Source organism: Lissotriton helveticus, chromosome 7, assembly GCF_964261635.1.
Source record: "Lissotriton helveticus chromosome 7, aLisHel1.1, whole genome shotgun sequence".
NCBI lineage: Eukaryota > Metazoa > Chordata > Amphibia > Caudata > Salamandridae > Lissotriton > Lissotriton helveticus.
Genome location: NC_136068.1, coordinates 1063703005 through 1063721042, shown reverse-complemented (window position 1 = coordinate 1063721042; position 18038 = coordinate 1063703005).

Here is an 18038-nt window from a genome sequence, read left to right as displayed (position 1 = left end):
GGGGCATGCACTCTGCTAAGTTGGGGAGGCGGGCAGGTTTGAGTCCGTGTAGCAGGGGGGCAGGGAGGGGGGCAGTTGTGGGAATGGGGACGTTTATTTTCTTGGATCATTTGGTCCTACAAGTTAGTGGTTTGACTCAACACAACACAAGGCAACACGACATGAGTGCTGCACAGCGTTGCAAGACACAATATTGTACACACAAAGGTACACTTCTTGGCGCTACATATGTCTCACCTCTAGTCGGACGCACTGCCCCGCACGTGCGGCGGTGGGCCCGCCCCCGGGAGAGACTCACTCACGGGGAATGGTATAGCTCGAATCCGAAGATCCTGGGTTGGCCCCGCCACAAGCTACTGCCATGGCCAGACTAGATCGAATCACCCCGATGGCCCCGTTGCAAATTATGTCATGGAACGTTAGAGGGCTGGGAGATAAGATTAAACGAGGTCTGGTTTTTCAGGGAATTAAGAGGGTGGGTCCCGCCCTGGTCCTTTTACAGGAGACACATCTGGTGGGCGCTACTACACAGGCGATGGATAGACGGGGCTACCACATGGTCGCGCATGCGGAATTCACCTCGGGGTCGCGTGGCACAGGCATACTGATACGAAAATCTTCCCACTACATCGTAAGATCCACCAAGATAGATGATCAGGGCCGCTTTGCGGCGGTTCATGGCCAATGGGAGGGCAGGCCGTAATCTGTGGTTTCGGTTTACATCCCGCCAGCATTACATGCCGTGGCACTGCCTGACCTCGGCAAGTTCCTCCTAGAACTTCCGGAAGGAGATTTGATCATTGGGGGAGATTTTAACGCAGTACTACACAACACTCGTGACAGATTTCCCGTGCGAGCACATGTTGGTGGCCCTAACAAACTCAGCAGATTCCTGGAAGCGCAAGGGTTAGTGGATGTGTGGCGCGTTCTGCATCCAGAGCAACTACAATACACCTACTACTCAGCCACACACAATAGTCTGTCCAGGATTGATTACTTCCTCACACTAGGGAACGGTCGCCTCACCATAGATGAAGCACAAATAAAGCCACGAGGTATTTCAGACCATTCACCGATTACCTTAACACTGTCCAGTTTTGAAATGACTCGTAAAAGAATTTACCCGATATATCCGGGGTACCTTAAAGTTCCGTCCATTCGTAAGGACCTGCAGAAAGCTACCCGGCATTATTTTGAGGAAAATCAGGCCTCGGTGGATTCACCTTCAATGCTTTGGGAAGCATATAAAGCAGTGTTCAGGGGACAAGCGATAGCAGCGATAGCACACCACAAGAGAACACAGGGGAAAGAAGCTTTAGAACTAGAACTGAAACTCGACAAAGCCAACACCGCCCATATGACAGACCCATCGGACGCTACATTACATTCCCTACAGATGAGTCAACGACTCCTTGCTGACCATATGAAGCGACTGACCGTGGCAGATATTGCGGCCACCAAACACAGGGTGTATGATATTGGGGACAAAGCCAGTAAGCTCTTGGCATGGCTAGATAGGAAGCAGGGGGGTAACAGGAACATACTACAAATCACAGACGCACATGGGAGGGTGCACACACGGCCGGAAGAAATCGTGAACGCACTGGCCGACCACTTCAGTAAGGTATACACCCCAGCGGTGGCTGTGACAGAGGAAGAGGCTCGGGCCGCCCTCGGTCATGTGTCCCTGCCGACGTTGACGGGAGAGGCGGCACAAGATCTTGATTCCGACTTAACAACTGACGAAATTCAATTGGCTATTAATGCAATCCATTCGGGCAAGGCTCTGGGCCCGAACGGGGTGCCTATAGAATGGTTCAAAACAATGTCGGAGTCCCTGAGTGAACCCCTTCTACAGATGTATGTAGAGAGTAGGGAGAGTGGCACGCTGCCTCCGGACCAATGGATGGCGACTATAGTGGCCATTCCGAAACCGGGAAAACCGCCTAATGAGTGTACGTCCTATAGACCTATCTCACTGCTGAACCCCGAAGCAAAAATTCTGGCGAAACTATTGGCAAACAGGCTCATGCTGTACTTGGATCAGTTGATCCACCCAGACCAATCTGGCTTTATGGAGCACGGCCTTGAACCTTCGTAGAGTGCAGGGAGTATTGGCGAGAACCCCACTGTTGACGGAACCGGCAGCGATACTATCATTGGATGCCAAAATGGCATTCGATATGGTGGAGTGGAACTACCTCTTTGCGGTCCTCACTTCCATGGGGTTCGGACCCAAATGTATCTCTTGGATCCGATTACTGTACAAAGACCCAGTAGCGCGAGTGGTAGCAAATGGCCACATATCGCGTGACATGAAATTGGCACGGGGGACCAGGCAGGGATGCCCACTCTCGCCCATCCTTTTCGCATTGGTTTTAGAACCTCTTGCCATCACTATTTGAAACACGCCACTACTGAAGGGGATTAGATGGGATCTTAGCTGGGAAGACAGAGTGTCATTATACGCTGATGATATGTTGCTCTACCTTACAGACCTGGGCAACAGCATCCCAAACCTCCTATCCATCTGCAACTCACATGGGCGGGTGTCTGGCTACACTATTAATTGGTCGAAATCGACAATTTATGAGCTCAAGGGTCCACTCCCGACCCTCCCGGACTCCTGCACACTGGAGGTGGCTACCACGTCCTTCAAGTACCTAGGACTATATGTCACCCGAGATGCTGCAGAGTTCTCTAATCGTAATCTGCAACCCCCCCTCATCAGACTACGTAATGACGTACAGCACTGGCAGGGACTTCCGCTGACGCTGTTGGGCAGAGCAGCATTGTTCAAAATGATGGCACTGCCACGTTTTCTATACGTGCTCGAAAATACCCCGACATTAATACCTTCCAGTTACTTTCAGAAAGTGACTGCACTGATATCGGGTTTACTGTGGGGGAATCGGCCAGCGAGAATCGCACACGCGAAACTCAACAGGAGCTTGTACGACGGTGGTATTGCATTACCTAATATGCAACTGTGCTACTGGGCGGCACAGCTCAAGATTCTTAACAAATGGATCCACGCCCCACAGGATGACCCGGCGTTTAAGGCTGACAGGGCCCAACTGGGTGCTGGCAGCTTGTTGGCGCCTCTGTATCATAAGGGTATTGCGGCGAAACTGATAGGACCCACCAAACATACAGTACAGTTGTGGTATAAGGCGCGATCGAAACTACATTGGGACGGGGTCATCACAAAACTCACCCCGCTGTGGGACACTAAGGCTTTAGGTCACTTGAGGCGTACTAAGGGCTTCACCCAGTGGGACAACATTGGGATATCAACAGTGGGGGACATGTGGTCTAGGGAGGGAGTGGTCTCATTCGCCTCCCTTCAACAGCAGTACGAGTTGGGTAACACGGAACAGTTTAGATACATACAAATTAGGCATGCCCTTCTGGCGGTGATCCCACTAGGCACCACACCCCCGGAGTCCTCACCACTGGAAGACCGTCTGCTTACGGACTGTATGCAGGAGGGTGCGACTTCCCTAACATACCGTAAGCTGCTCAATAATCTACCTGACCCACAGGGAAAGCTAAAAGATAAATGGGTGGAGGACGTCGGGGATTTTGACGAATCTGATTGGAACGCAGCTATGCATCCCCACGTGAAGCGGGCATATCAGCTAGGTTCCGCCTGGTACAACTGAAAATCCTTCACAGGATTTATTACACGAGACTGACTCTACATAAATTGCAGAGGGCGGACCATCCTTATTGTCTTAGGGGGTGCGGTGAAGAGGGCACTTTCTTACATACACTTTGGAGCTGCGCATGCATCGTGGGATACTGGCAGCGGGTACTCCGTACCATTGCGCAGACACTAAATACCACTCTAACACTAGACCCACGTATGTGCCTGCTGAATGTTTGGGGGCCTACTGATTTGACATATTATGGTAAGCTGTGGGCCACGATAGGTTTCATGACGGCCAAACGGGACATTGCGCAGAAATGGGGGACGGCGGAGCTCCCCACATTGGCGCAATGGAGCAAGAACATGGACACACTTATGATAACAGAGAGGGCAGTATACAAGATGAGAGACAACCCGCGCAAGTGGAATGGGATCTGGCAACAATGGAACTCCTACAGAGGGGACATATGCGAGCCATTGCCGGAGGGAGATAGCGATAGTTCTGAAGATGAGACAGAAAATGATTAATTGTTACGGAGTATGGAATGACATGCACGAGGGCCTTGGGCCTTATATGACACAGACAGTAGAGTAGGGAGGGGTTGGGCACAAGGGGAGGTGGAATCAAATGAGGCCTGCAGAGGCGATACCTAACAGAAATGAACAGATACCGAGAAGCAAGAGTACTATTGTGTCTGTTAATACTGAGTCACGTATTTAGTTCTTTTCTTTATTGTTTTACATAAAATACAAAATGCGAGCGGTTAAACTGACCGTATACTAATTGTTTTTGGAGCTCCAACAGGTTTGTCGATCCGTAGACGATTAACAGCCAGAGAAGGCATGTGCAATTGCTTATATGTCAAATATATGACACCCTTTCAGCCGGCCTCAGGGTTGTAGGCGCCTGTATGTAATGTTGTTGCAATCGTCAATAAAGTCTTGCTTTTAAAAAATAAAAATAAAAAAAATATATATATATTACTTAATTACATTTAAATTACTTCCCACCCTATTCCCCTATAAACCCATATCCTGCTACAGAACATAATTATCAATTAATCAATTAATAAAAATTATTACCAATTTATAAAAAATAATTACCAAATAATTAAAATTAATTTATTATTCCTAAAAAATGTATAATGTATTTATTATAATTAAATTACTTCCCACCCTATTCCCCTATAAACCCACAACCCGCTACAGTACTAAAATACAAAATGTACTTAAATTACATTAAAAAAATTAAAATACATATTAAATACATAATAATATACATAAAAATCGATATTAGTAACATCGATATTACTAACATCGATATTAGGAACATCGATATTACTTACACCGATATTAACAAAATCGATATTACCATCGAAATTCTGTCCCTTCGATATTAAAAAAATCGATATTACTTCCCTACTATATTTTATACCCTTGATATTTAAACATCGAGATTATTGTACTTCGATATTTGAAAATCGGTATTTTGTCTGCCTACCACTGTAGCACCTATCAGTGGCCATCTCTGGTATTTGACTTACTTACTGGCTTGGTGGGAGTACATCTGTGCCTGTTTTGTCCTTATTAGAGCTGTGGTCAAATTAGAAGTGTTTTTTGTAAATAGCAATTGTCCTATTCTTTTTCAGGTGAGTTTTTTTATTTGCACGCTCTTCCTTATGCCCCTCATTCTATTCTATTCTATGCCTATTTCCTCCTGCCTGTAGCAAAGTCATCCTATTCCCCATTTCCAGCTGCTTTCTGCCTATTGTCCCTTCATATCCACTTACAAATATCAACCTACATGTGCGGTGTCCTGTGCATATGTGTCAGAGAGCCTGGAACCGAAAAGATAACAGATAACAGAAAAGATAACAGAGGCTGACGTCTCCAGCCCAAGGCTGTGTACTGGATTTTGTAGTCCGTGAGTAGTACTACTGCAGTACTACTTTATGTACTATAAAATGCAGTTTGTGAATCAGCCTACTATTGTAAAGCTGAATTCTACCAAAACTGGTAGTAGACTTGTAACTTGATGATCAACGTGAACAGGTGACCTTTTGGCAGGCTCTCCCCCCACTTTTGCCCTACTGTTGCTGGATTTCATACTGGTGTAATGACTCTATGATGCACTGGGCCCTGCTGACCAGGCCTCAGTGCATTTGTTCTAACCCATGAAAGATATATGTTTAATTGGCTTATCCCCAATTGGCATAAATTAATTTACTTATAATTCCATAGTACATGGTACCATGGGGTACTTATGGCCTTTAAGTTGAGTGCCTCTCGTGGAATTCAGCACTGGTTGTGCCACCATGACTGTGACAACTTCTAACATGATACACAGACAGCTACTGCCGGCTGGAAGAGCAGTTTTTAACCTGCTTATGCGACTTTGTCATTTAAACTTATGGCAAACCCCAAACCTTCATTTTCAATATACATACGTCACCCTTAAGATAGGCCTAACAAGCTGTAAGGCGAGGTGCAGTATATTATAAAGAATGAATTGCTCTACATGTCTGGGCAGTAAAAATCCTGGATTGTCATTTTTACTGTGGAAATGATAATAGCTCCAATGGTGAGAAAAGATACACATATTGACAACTCAGAAGTGCTAAATTCTAAATGGGACTACTAAAGTTAGCACTTCAAAGTATCAAAAGAGTCAGAGCATTAGAGTCATCTTGTTGCTCAAATCAAATTTAATGTAAAGTAAAACTCTAAACCATGAGATGTGGTAGATTTCAATGCTTTATTGCATTTGAGTGAAAAGCAATGATATATTATTTACACAAAAATTCTTATCTCCGGAAACTCCAGTGTATTTTTGTCACTGAGGTGTCTACTTCAAAAGAAAAATACAACCTGTTGTTATAAACTGGTGTCAGATTGTTATTGTGTTGGGTTGTCTTCTTATTCAACTGTTTTGTTACTTCTTAATGCTTTGCACTTGTTTCTTTGATAGAGTCTGACTGCTCTCAGTCATGGCTACCCAGGACGAAGTTACAGTTTTACAAATGAACCTGACTGGACCTGATATGGAAATGCGTCATTACACAGTGAGGTCACACAACCACAACATATAATAATCAACATTCTCATATTAGTGCCTAGCAGTGGTATTCAAAACTCGTGTTTCGCAATAATTATTTGTTCCACAAATTTTCACATTCAAAAAAACTTTAACAGTGCCTGAGACTAACATGTTTGCAAGAAATCTTAATCATCTGCTTCAGTTACGGAAGCTTTCCTCCATTTTAAAGAGACACTCTGAATACACACAGAAACCCTTTTCCAGATTGGTTAAATGACTTAAAACTAATTCTGAAGTTTGTATTTCGATTCTGTGGATACTGTGACATGGGCTTAGCTGTCACATTGCTCAACATGCCTGGATGCCTTCTAGTGGCTTTTTGGGAGAGCTCCCTGTCACTCTGATGGACACCGGGCTTGCTGTACTACTTCTCATGGACCTCTCAGCTGCCTTCGACACAGTTGACCATGGCACTCTAATCCAAGGGCTCTATAAACCAGGCATAGAGGGGAATGCCCTCAACTGGATCACATCCTACCTTCAACATAGAATAAATGTCATCCATTCTACGCCTTTTTCATCCAAACCGTACTTCACAAAAGCAGGGGTCCCTCAAGGTTCTCTCATCGCACCCATGCTTTTCAACATATACATGAAGTAATTGATTACCGGCAATCATCAATGAATTTCAGCTCACATGATATAACTATGCAGATGACACAAAAAAACTTCCAAAACTGGAAAGCCTCAAAGACATTGGAAACTCACAAATCTTCATTTGCCTCAGAGCCATCTCAAATGGAATGCTTCAAAAACGTGTATACTCACATGTGGCGATTGGAGAAATTATGACCCACTTTGTGCCTGGTCTGATGATCTGGGACCACCTCTTAAAATATCAAAGGAGTAAGAAAGCTGACAATTACCATGGACTCCAAGTTATCAGTGAATGCCAAAGTGGACAAATTAGCAAGATTAAGCTTTATTACTATGAAAACTCTGTGACGCATCTTTCCCCACCTGAGATTTCCACACATGGTCCAAGCCACTATCTCTCTTTTACTGTCTAAACTTGATTACCCCAACGGCCTCTACCACTGATCATCTTAATCAACTATGAAAAGACTACAATGGATTAAAAACTGCTGCCTGACTACTAAATGTAAAGCCACAAGCTCACCTCTCCCCTACCTTGAGGGCCCTACATTGATTACCCGTTACCAGACGATCCACATTCAAGCTGCTTTGTATCACCCACAAAGAAATCCATGGAACAGGAGCGATTTTGATCAGGAATAAAATCACCAAATATATTCAACAAAGGAACCTCCACTCTAGATTGGCACCTCGCCCTAAATAAATCCTACCATACAAGAAAAAAAACTTCTATCTTTCTCTGTTCAAGCAGCCAGACTACAGAATTCATTACCCTCAAACATAAGATCCACAGATAACTATCTTATCTTCAGAAGACTAATCAAGAGTTGGCTCTTCCTACATAACCACCATACTCAAATACGAATGTATAGCATATCCCTGTGTATATAAACATTTAATGTGGTTGTATATATTGTATATATGTATATATATATATCTAGATATATGTATTTCTTGATATAAATATATATCATATGTATTCATGTATACACATTTTTAATAATTTTTACCTATTGTAAAAAACAAACTTTGACTCTATCCAATGCTCTACCTTATATTTCACACTACACCTCTCTCAATATATCATCTATCTCCACTCTCTTACTCATCCCAAACCTCCTTCTACTAACTGTGGTCTTCAAAGTAACTCTTTCTATACTCTTCGCTCCTCTATCCCTTCTTGGATCGCCCCAAACTCATTTTAATACTATGACCTCCAAAACAACCCTTCTAAATTCTTCACTCACCTATCCCTCCTTTGACTCATCCCAAAACTCATTTTTTCTATCCTGATCCCCCTAATCCATTTCAAGACATTCTTCCCTCCTCCATCTCTTATAAAATTCTTCACTCATCTATCCCTCCTTTGACTCATCCAAATTCTCATCTGACTACTATGATCTCCCAATAAACACTTTCTAGACTCTTTGCTCTTTTATCCCCCATTATCCTCTTCAATCCAACTAACAGACTCACATGTCCACTGCTCTCCACTAATCCACTACTAATATTTGGGTTCCGTAGTAGTGTGCTACTTGCCGAAAAGCACTTTGATGCATCGTATGGAGTAGTAAGCGCTATATAAATACAATTATAATACAATACCACACAGTTAATACGTTTGAAAACTTAAAAATATGCCAAATTGACAACTAAACCCAAGTATTTATAATTGCCAATTAAAATTGCTTTGTTGGATCAGGGTTTGAAGGCTCAAAATTGCTGTCTTCAATAATTACTAAGCTTTTAAAAAAGTTAGCAACGTTTTCAAGAGTGGTTACAAAAGCCATGAGCCATGGAAATCAGTTTGAATACTCTGCCCACACTCAAGATCAATGAGTTGAGAGGGTTGTGCAAAGACAGAAAGATTAATCTGGGCTCTTCAACCAGTAAAGAAGATCCTGAGAAGGCCCTCAGGGCCTAAGAGAAAGCTCTCAGAGTCATAGAACTCCTGGAAAGTGAAATTACCCCAGGCAGTGGAGAGGGAAATGTTGACAGGTGAGTCATCAATTAAAAGGATTAGAAGGATGATAACACTCTGATTCATACTACTCGGCCCAGCCTGCCCTCAATATCTGGCAGTGAGGGGAGCTCAACTTCAGAGAGGGGGCCAAGAGACCTTGAGACCCAAGTTAGCCTCCTAGACTTGGAGAAGAGGAGATTTGTCCTCAAGGAGAAGAAGGGCATGAAGTCTAATGAGCATGATGGCAGAAACAGGGACCTGCAGGGGGTGCCCTTGACCCAAGATTGCCCTTAGGTAGTTCACCTAAGTATATTGAGAGGGATGACATGGATGAGTGGTCGGCAACCTATGAGAGAACTCTTAGGATGTGGAGGGTGGATGAACAACACTGGGAGTCCTTGTGGGAGCTGATACCAGTGGTGGGGAGAGATAGGCTTCTGAAGCCTGATGGATGAGGTGGCAGAGTCTTACACCCACATGAAGGCAGCACTTATAGAGTTGTTTGGTCTCAACCCAGAGGCGTATCAACAGAAATTCAGGAACTTACACAAGGGAGCAACAAGGACATTGGGCGACTTTGTGGATGCTTCACTCAAGGAACTGGATGCCTGAATTAAGGGTAGAAAGGTAAATACATGTGAAGGGCTCTATATTTGCTGGTTAAAGAGCACATGGTAACTAATTCCAACAGATAAGTTACACCAGCATCTGGTCGATTCCAAGCTATCCAGCCTCAGAGAATTAGGTAAGGTAGAAGATGAATGGGTTCGGACAAGGATGTTCCAGAGGAATAATCCCAAGAATAAGGGGCTAGGACAACAGAAGGGAAAGGAGGAGAGTAGTAAGTTTACAAGTGAGAGTCTCTCAGAGCCTCAGACCCAAAGGAGGGGGTCATGGCCCAACGCATATCTGACAAGCAGAGTAGTGGTTGTGGTTTGAAAAGAAGTTGTGGTTTGACTGTCAGGAGCCAGAACACCATAGAGGGGATGCTTCTTGCCCCAAGAGAAAGGTTACCACTTGAGTATGTAGTGCAGACTTTACAGGAGGCCTCCAATGCTGGATCCTAAAGACATTTAACTGCAAGAAGGGACCAGATGGGTGAAGGTGTTAGCACACACTCCCAACAGATCAAGGTTAATGGGTATACAACCACTGCCCTGAGGGATACAGGTGTCAGTCACACCCTAGTGGTGGACAGTCTGGATTCCCCAGACCAGTACTTGCCACAAGAGGTAGTAAGGGTGAGGACAGTCCTTGAGCAAGTCACTGTATGCACAGTGGTGTTAGTGTACCTGGAGATGGGGATACCTTTACCCTGAAAATGGTGGTTGTCCATTCTGACCTCCCCTTAGATTGACTCCTAGGCAATTACCTCCCAGAGGTGAGCAGAGAACCATGTGGGGTGGCCACCCAGTGTCTCAAAGCCCATGATTTTTGGGGTAGTGTCCCTAAGGCCAGGATAAAGAGGCCCTATAGAAGAAGTAACAGTAGGAAGATGGGGGCACTCACATAAAGATAATCAGAGAGCTAGAGGCAACCTACGCAGGTGGGGGAGTACCCCAAGACTAGCACTGGTGAGGCAACTACTTTCCTTGAGGGAGACTGTGTGTCAGCACTAGAAGTCCTGTATTGCCAGGCAGCTGTTCTGCCCCAGGGTGTCACCCCTAAGCTGACAGAAAACAGAGTAGAAGGAGGGTGTTCGTCACCTCAATTGATAGCCCCCACTCTGAAACCCAAAGAACTAGTGGGTGTCTCCTTGGCAGTGAGGCCTACAGCTGACCCTAAAGGAGCATATCCACCTGTCAATAGGGAGCTAACAGTGTGGTACTCGACCCTGACAACTATCTTTGGCCTCTGCTGGTTGCTTGACTTTATGGCAGCACTGGCCCTAGCACGGGGGTCAAACCTTGTACCACGAGTAAAGTGGGCATCCTAACTTTGTTGGTCATAGTGGGATTACTCATGTGTTGGGTAGCTTTTCTGGGTAAGCTAGGTACAGCCCTAGCTAAGGGAGGGGTAGATGTGGTTAGTACCACACAATCCCTAGTAGTGAGTAAAGGAGGTGTGTACTGTCCTAGATGTAATTCGGTTTGGGACCTGTCAGTTTTGAGGTAGACCAGATCAATGATTGGTTAGACAAAAGGATGTGAGACTAGGTTTACCCTGCATATGCAATGGGCTCTCCATAACCTTTCCCCTGAAAACTCAAAGGGATCTACTAAGTTTATGGCTGCTGCCCTTTGAACTTGAGCTGGCGAGGTTTCTGTGAGGACATGCCTTTTTTTGCAGGCTTTCCCCCCCTTATTGCCCTACTGATGCTGGATTTTGTGCTTCTGTGATGACTCTGTGATGTATTGGTCCCTGCTGACCAGGCCTCAGTGCATGTGCTCTAACCCATAAAATAAATATGTTTAATCTGCTTATCCCCAGTTTTAATAAATTAACTTAGATATAACTCCCTAGTAAATGATACTAAGACTAGCTAGGGCCTGTGGTTCATTGATAGAATATCCACCCCCAAAATATCCCCATACAAAAATACTGAGCTATAAATATTGATGTTAAAAATATCGACATCTTATATTTATAATGGTAAGTACAAAAATATTGAGGAAAAAAAAATCTATGTAAAAATTATAGTGGTACAAAATATCAATTTTGATATATATATGAAAATAATATTAAATATATTAAATAATAAAATTAACTTAAAAAATTAATTCGATTTAAAATACATTTTACCAAATATAACAACTAAATGTAATTCAAAAAATGTCAGCATGAGTATATAAAATGTTATATATATATATATATATATATATATATATATATATATATATATATAGATATATATATATATATAGATATAGATATATGCAGCAGCTGCAGCCTCCCAAAGCTCCGTGTAACAACGACCAAGGAAAACCACACGAATCCAATATAGATGAAGGCACGAAGTTTCTGTGAGGACATGCCTTTTTTTGCAGGCTTTCCCCCCCTTATTGCCCTACTGATGCTGGATTTTGTGCTTCTGTGATGACTCTGTGATGTATTGGTCCCTGCTGACCAGGCCTCAGTGCATGTGCTCTAACCCATAAAATAAATATGTTTAATCTGCTTATCCCCAGTTTTAATAAATTAACTTAGATATAACTCCCTAGTAAATGATACTAAGACTAGCTAGGGCCTGTGGTTCATTGATAGAATATCCACCCCCAAAATATCCCCATACAAAAATACTGAGCTATAAATATTGATGTTAAAAATATCGACATCTTATATTTATAATGGTAAGTACAAAAATATTGAGGAAAAAAAAATCTATGTAAAAATTATAGTGGTACAAAATATCAATTTTGATATATATATGAAAATAATATTAAATATATTAAATAATAAAATTAACTTAAAAAATTAATTCGATTTAAAATACATTTTACCAAATATAACAACTAAATGTAATTCAAAAAATGTCAGCATGAGTATATAAAATGTTATATATATATATATATATATATATATATATATATATATATATATATATATATATATATATATATATAGATATATATATATATATAGATATAGATATATGCAGCAGCTGCAGCCTCCCAAAGCTCCGTGTAACAACGACCAAGGAAAACCACACGAATCCAATATAGATGAAGGCACGAAGTTTTATTTAAAAGTTGAGCTTGACGAATCTGACGCGTTTCGGGCATCCGCCCTTGCTCACAGATATATATATATATATATATATATTTACTTTAAAACAATTATTAAACTATTACTTTTAATTTATTTTACTATTTTATAATTATATAAAATTTTACAAATGAAAAAAATATATATATATATACATACACCAACAACATAAAATCTGGTTGTAAAAACTTTATTTCGGCCATTCAGGCCATAATAAGAATACCCATAAATGTATAAGTATTTAGACTTCCATAGTATATACACTCTTTAAAAATACATAGATACAAATTCGATTTCCTAAAAGGAGCAAAAGAATCATTTCACTCCGCTCTAAAATAAGCATAGGATTTCATCAAAAAATTCCTCCCCTAGTTTTACTTTAAAAGACCTCGCCTGATATGCCACATGGCAATTAAAAACCGAGATACTGCAAATACTATTTGAGGATCAGAATCATATTTTAAAACTCTAAAAGCCTCTGTACAACGTGTAAACCCTAGATTTGTGCATATTTGGATTATCCAACGTTTGCGGAATAACGCATAGGCCGGGCAAAAAAATAATACTTGCAAATCAGTTTCAACCGTTGTTTTACAGCTGGGACACATGCTTGAGTTCTCGGGAGCCCATGAACTGGTGCACGCAGCCAAGGGTAAGTTCCCCAGTCTGAATTGCATGTACAATTTCCTAGCCATGGGTGGCTGAATTGCATCTAAAAAGGGTTCCTTCATGTACACCTCTTTCACTTGTAAGAACTCCATTGTTAGCCTCCCACTTTAGCACTCTCGTAGCGCCGGGACACCCCCGTTGGGGGTAGCCGTGCGCTTTATAAGCTTCTAAATAAATACATTTAGATACAGCAGATTGATTTGCCTAAAATGTTCTACAAGATCCGCCCTGGATATCATAGGGCAGGATAACTCAGGGGATAACCATACCTCCCCAACCTGTTCGAAAGACTCCTAATATGGGCCAACCATATTATTTTGATGGAATTAAGTCTAGGGAGGAGCTCCTTTAGCTCATCCTTGTATGGGTTTAGCTCAGGGGTTGTCCATAACCTCTGCCAGAATATCAACGGCCTGAGGGCAATTTCCTGATCGATTGGCCTCATACACAGGTCCATGCGGAGGGGAACTAAAGGAGTGCTGCATGGTAGACCTATGAGCTGTCTCATGAAGTTATTTTCTAACTTCACGAGATCCATAGAAGAGCTATGCCCCAAAGCTCCGCCCCATATAGTGTTGCCCCTCTTGCTTGGGCTTTATACATCTCCACTACATGGGGCTGCTGTCTTGAAGACGGTTGTTCTCAACATTTTCATTATCCCCCCCCCCGCTGTCTGGGTAAGCCTGATCCGAGCTTTAGTCATCTGAGGGCCCCAGCCAAATTGTTCAGATAATGTAATGCCCAGATAATCAAAGGTCCTAACATTATCAAGAGGGATGCCATTAAGTGAGGGGTTTGGACGTGATAAAATCTAGTAAAAACATAATATTATAAAGTAAAACATTAAACTATTTTAAAGTCTTTAAACCTACATTTTCCACTCCAATGAGTGCAACAGTAGGGAAAGTGTTGGATAGCGTAGAGGTAAAAATTACTATTACCACTCCAGTTAGTGCAACAGTAGGGTAAAATGTTGGATAGCAGAGGAATAGAAATTACTATTCCCACCCCAGTGAGTGCAACAGTAGGGAAAGTGTTGGATAGTGGAAGGGTAAAAATTACTATTCCCACCCCAGTGAGTGCAACAGTAGGGAAAGTGTTGGATAGCGGAAGGGTACAAATTACTATTCCCACTCCAGCGAGTGCCACAGTAGGGAAAGTGTTGGATAGCGGAGGGGTAAAAAATACTATTTCCACTGCAGTGAGTGCAACAGTAGGATAAGTGTTGGTTAACGGTAGGGTACAAATTACTATTCTCACTCCAGTGAGTACAACAGTAGGGAAAGTGGTAGATAGCAGAGGGGTAAAAATTACTTTCCCACTCTAGTTAGTGCAGTAGTAGGAAAAGTGTTGGATAATGGCGGAATAAAAATTACTATTCTCACTCCCGTGAGTGAAAAAGTAGGGAAAGTATTGGATACCGGAGGGGTAAAAATTACTATTCCCACTCCAGTTAGTGCAACAATAGGGAAAGTTTTGGATAGCGGTGGGGTAAAAAATACTATTCCCACTCCAGTTAGTGCAACAATAGGGAAAGTGTTGGATAGAGGAGGGGAAAATAATATTCCCCTCCAGTTAGTGCAACAATAGGGAAAGTGTTGGATAGCAGAGAGGTAGAAAATACTATTCCAACTCCAGTTACTGCAACAATAGGGAAAGTGTTAGATAGCGGAGGGCCTAGGCGAACTTTGGGAATGACTGAGAGGAGGGCAATTCCGTGGTCTAGCCTAAAGAGCAGTTGTGTCAGCACCTCTATTTTGAGGTCTTGTTCCAGAATAAGTTGTCTGATGCCCCGGAGCTGCCTAAGTTGGAGTTGTGCACTGTTGCCATGGCTGTGATGTGCCTGTGAAGATTGAAATGATTATCAAGGGTAATGCCGAGAGATCTGGACAATGGCAAGACAGCCATCCAGGCAGGAAGCTTGGCCAGCCATTCTTGTGCTGGCGTTTTTGCTTTTGGGGTGAGTTAAAAAGAACTTCAGTTTTAGTTGGGTTGAGTTTTACAAGGTGGTTGGACATCCAGTTTTAAATCTTTAAGAGAGTTTGTGAAAGCAGGGCAACGCCTTCGGTTGAAGAGATTTTCAAGTATATTTTGGTGTCGCTTTGCGTATAGGTGGAAGAGAATCCAGGAGTTTCTGAGAATCAGACAAATGTTTTCAGGTAACAGTTAAAGGTGGTTATGGAGAGGATCGAACCTTGGGGAACCTCTTGGTGAACGTTGTCCGATCTAGAGAGTGAGTTGCCCATTATCACAATTTGGGTACGGTGGATAGGTATGAGGTGAACAGTTGACAGCAATGCCTCCACATCCCATGTGAAGTTCAAAAGTACAAAGGAGGTCCAGAAGGTTGACAGTGCCAAATGCAGCAGATGAATCCAGGAGGACCAGGAGGCATGAGTTGCTAAGGGGAGGATTCTGAGGTAGTCATTGACTATTTGGCGGATCACAGTTTCTGTACTGTGACCCTGTTGGCTACCTGATTGGAGAGTGTCAAGGAAGTTGTTTGTTTGAATGCGTGCTGCTAGGTGGGATGCTACGCAACTTTCAATGACTTTGCCTAATAATGGTAGTGTGGAGACCAGGGATAGTTGTGCAGGTTCTCAAGATCTAGAGATTGTTGTTTTGACAGAGGGGTGATTTGACCCATATTTAGTTGTTCTGAGAAGAGACCCTGTTTGAGAGAGGAGTTCACCATGGTGGTCCAAATAGGGAGAACGTGTGTGGGAAGAGTTTAGCTGATAGAACTTGGGATGGCATCCAGGTGGTGGTTTGAGGGTTTTACTTTGGATATTGTTCGTTGTAGGTCCTGTTTGGAAATTTGAGAGAAGGATGGCCAAGATTTAGTGCCTAGCATGGTAGAGTCTCAACTGTTTCAAGGTAGTCATTGATGGGCAGCAAGATATGGAGATGAACTTTATTATCAAAGGGATCCTTGAAGTTCATGCAACGGGCCACAGATGACTTAGTATCAGAAGCGGTGGAGGGGTTAGTTGTCTGTGCAATGATTTTGAATAGGCACTTTGGTTTGTTCTTTGCCGAATTCATGAGGGCTCTGATATTGGAGGATTTGACTATAAGGTTTCGGTCTTTTTAATGTTTCCTCGCTATGCAAAGCTTAGTCCAACTCTGGTGAGATGATGCTTGTCTCCATTCTTTCTTGCATGTTCTGACAATCTTTCTTTCTTCACAAAGCTCTTTAAAGAACCAGGGCCCAGAGTGTTTAGGTCTTGATAATTTGCATTTCAGGGGAGCACATTCGTCGATAAGGGATTCCATGCAGGAATTGTACTTGTCGGTTGCCTTGTTAATGTCCGAATGAGGTGTAATCGAAATTAGGGTAGGAAGGGCCTTGGCGGCTATGGCTTCTGTTTCCAGGTTGGATGTGTTCCTGAACCATATTTTCTCTTTCTTGGGTTGCCTGTAGGTTTTGGTATGTGAGCCGGTTAGAGAGAATGAAATCTGCATGTGATCAGACTGGGATGGGGTCATATGTCTTTAGGTTGGGGAAATTGGAGATTATCAGATCCATAATGGTGCCTTTGAGGTGTGTGGGTTCATGGCAGTGTTGTTGGAGATCACTGGCATTGAGAAAGGAGGCAAACGTGTCCACATAGTTGTTGCCCACGTCTCCCCAGTGTATATTGAAGTCACCAAGGAAGATATTGTTGTCAGAGCAGATGAGTTGAGAAGTGAAAAGTCCATGCATTCCTTGATGAAGGTGTTGATCTGACCAGGAGGGTGATACATCATATTCAATCCGAGGTTGGAGGTAATGGATGTGGACAGTTTCACTGACATGCATTCGAATGACTGAAAATGAGTCATTGGGAGGGTTTAGCTTCTCAAAAGGTTTAGGTGAAAGAATGGAAGACCTCCTCCGTGTTTATCTTCCCAGACGCGGTGCAAAATGGAGTAGCTGGGAAGAAAAAGAAGGTCTAGAGTGTGGTTAGATGAGACATTGAGCCACGATTCTGTGAGGACCAGGATGTCAAGATTACAAGTCTGGATTGAGTTTGAAATCTCTAGACGGTGGTGGATGGCAGACCAACAATTTTGTAGAATGCAGTTAAGGGAGAAGCTGTTGACTTTCTGACTTGGCCATTCCGATAGGGTAGTTGGGATATGTGTCAAGTTAAGAGGGGATGAGCATGCCCTGGGATGTTGAGTGTGTCTTTGAGTGGGGTCAAAGATGAGATTGGGCAGCCCCCCTGCCAAAAGATAGAAGGGGGAGCGGAATTTAAAGCTGCAGAACTCTTAGGAAGATAGAGTAAGTCTGGGTTATCTTGGGGTGATTGAGTCCATTTGGAACTGGGTAGGCGGCTGTCTCTCGATACGCTATAGGGATGAGGGGGGAG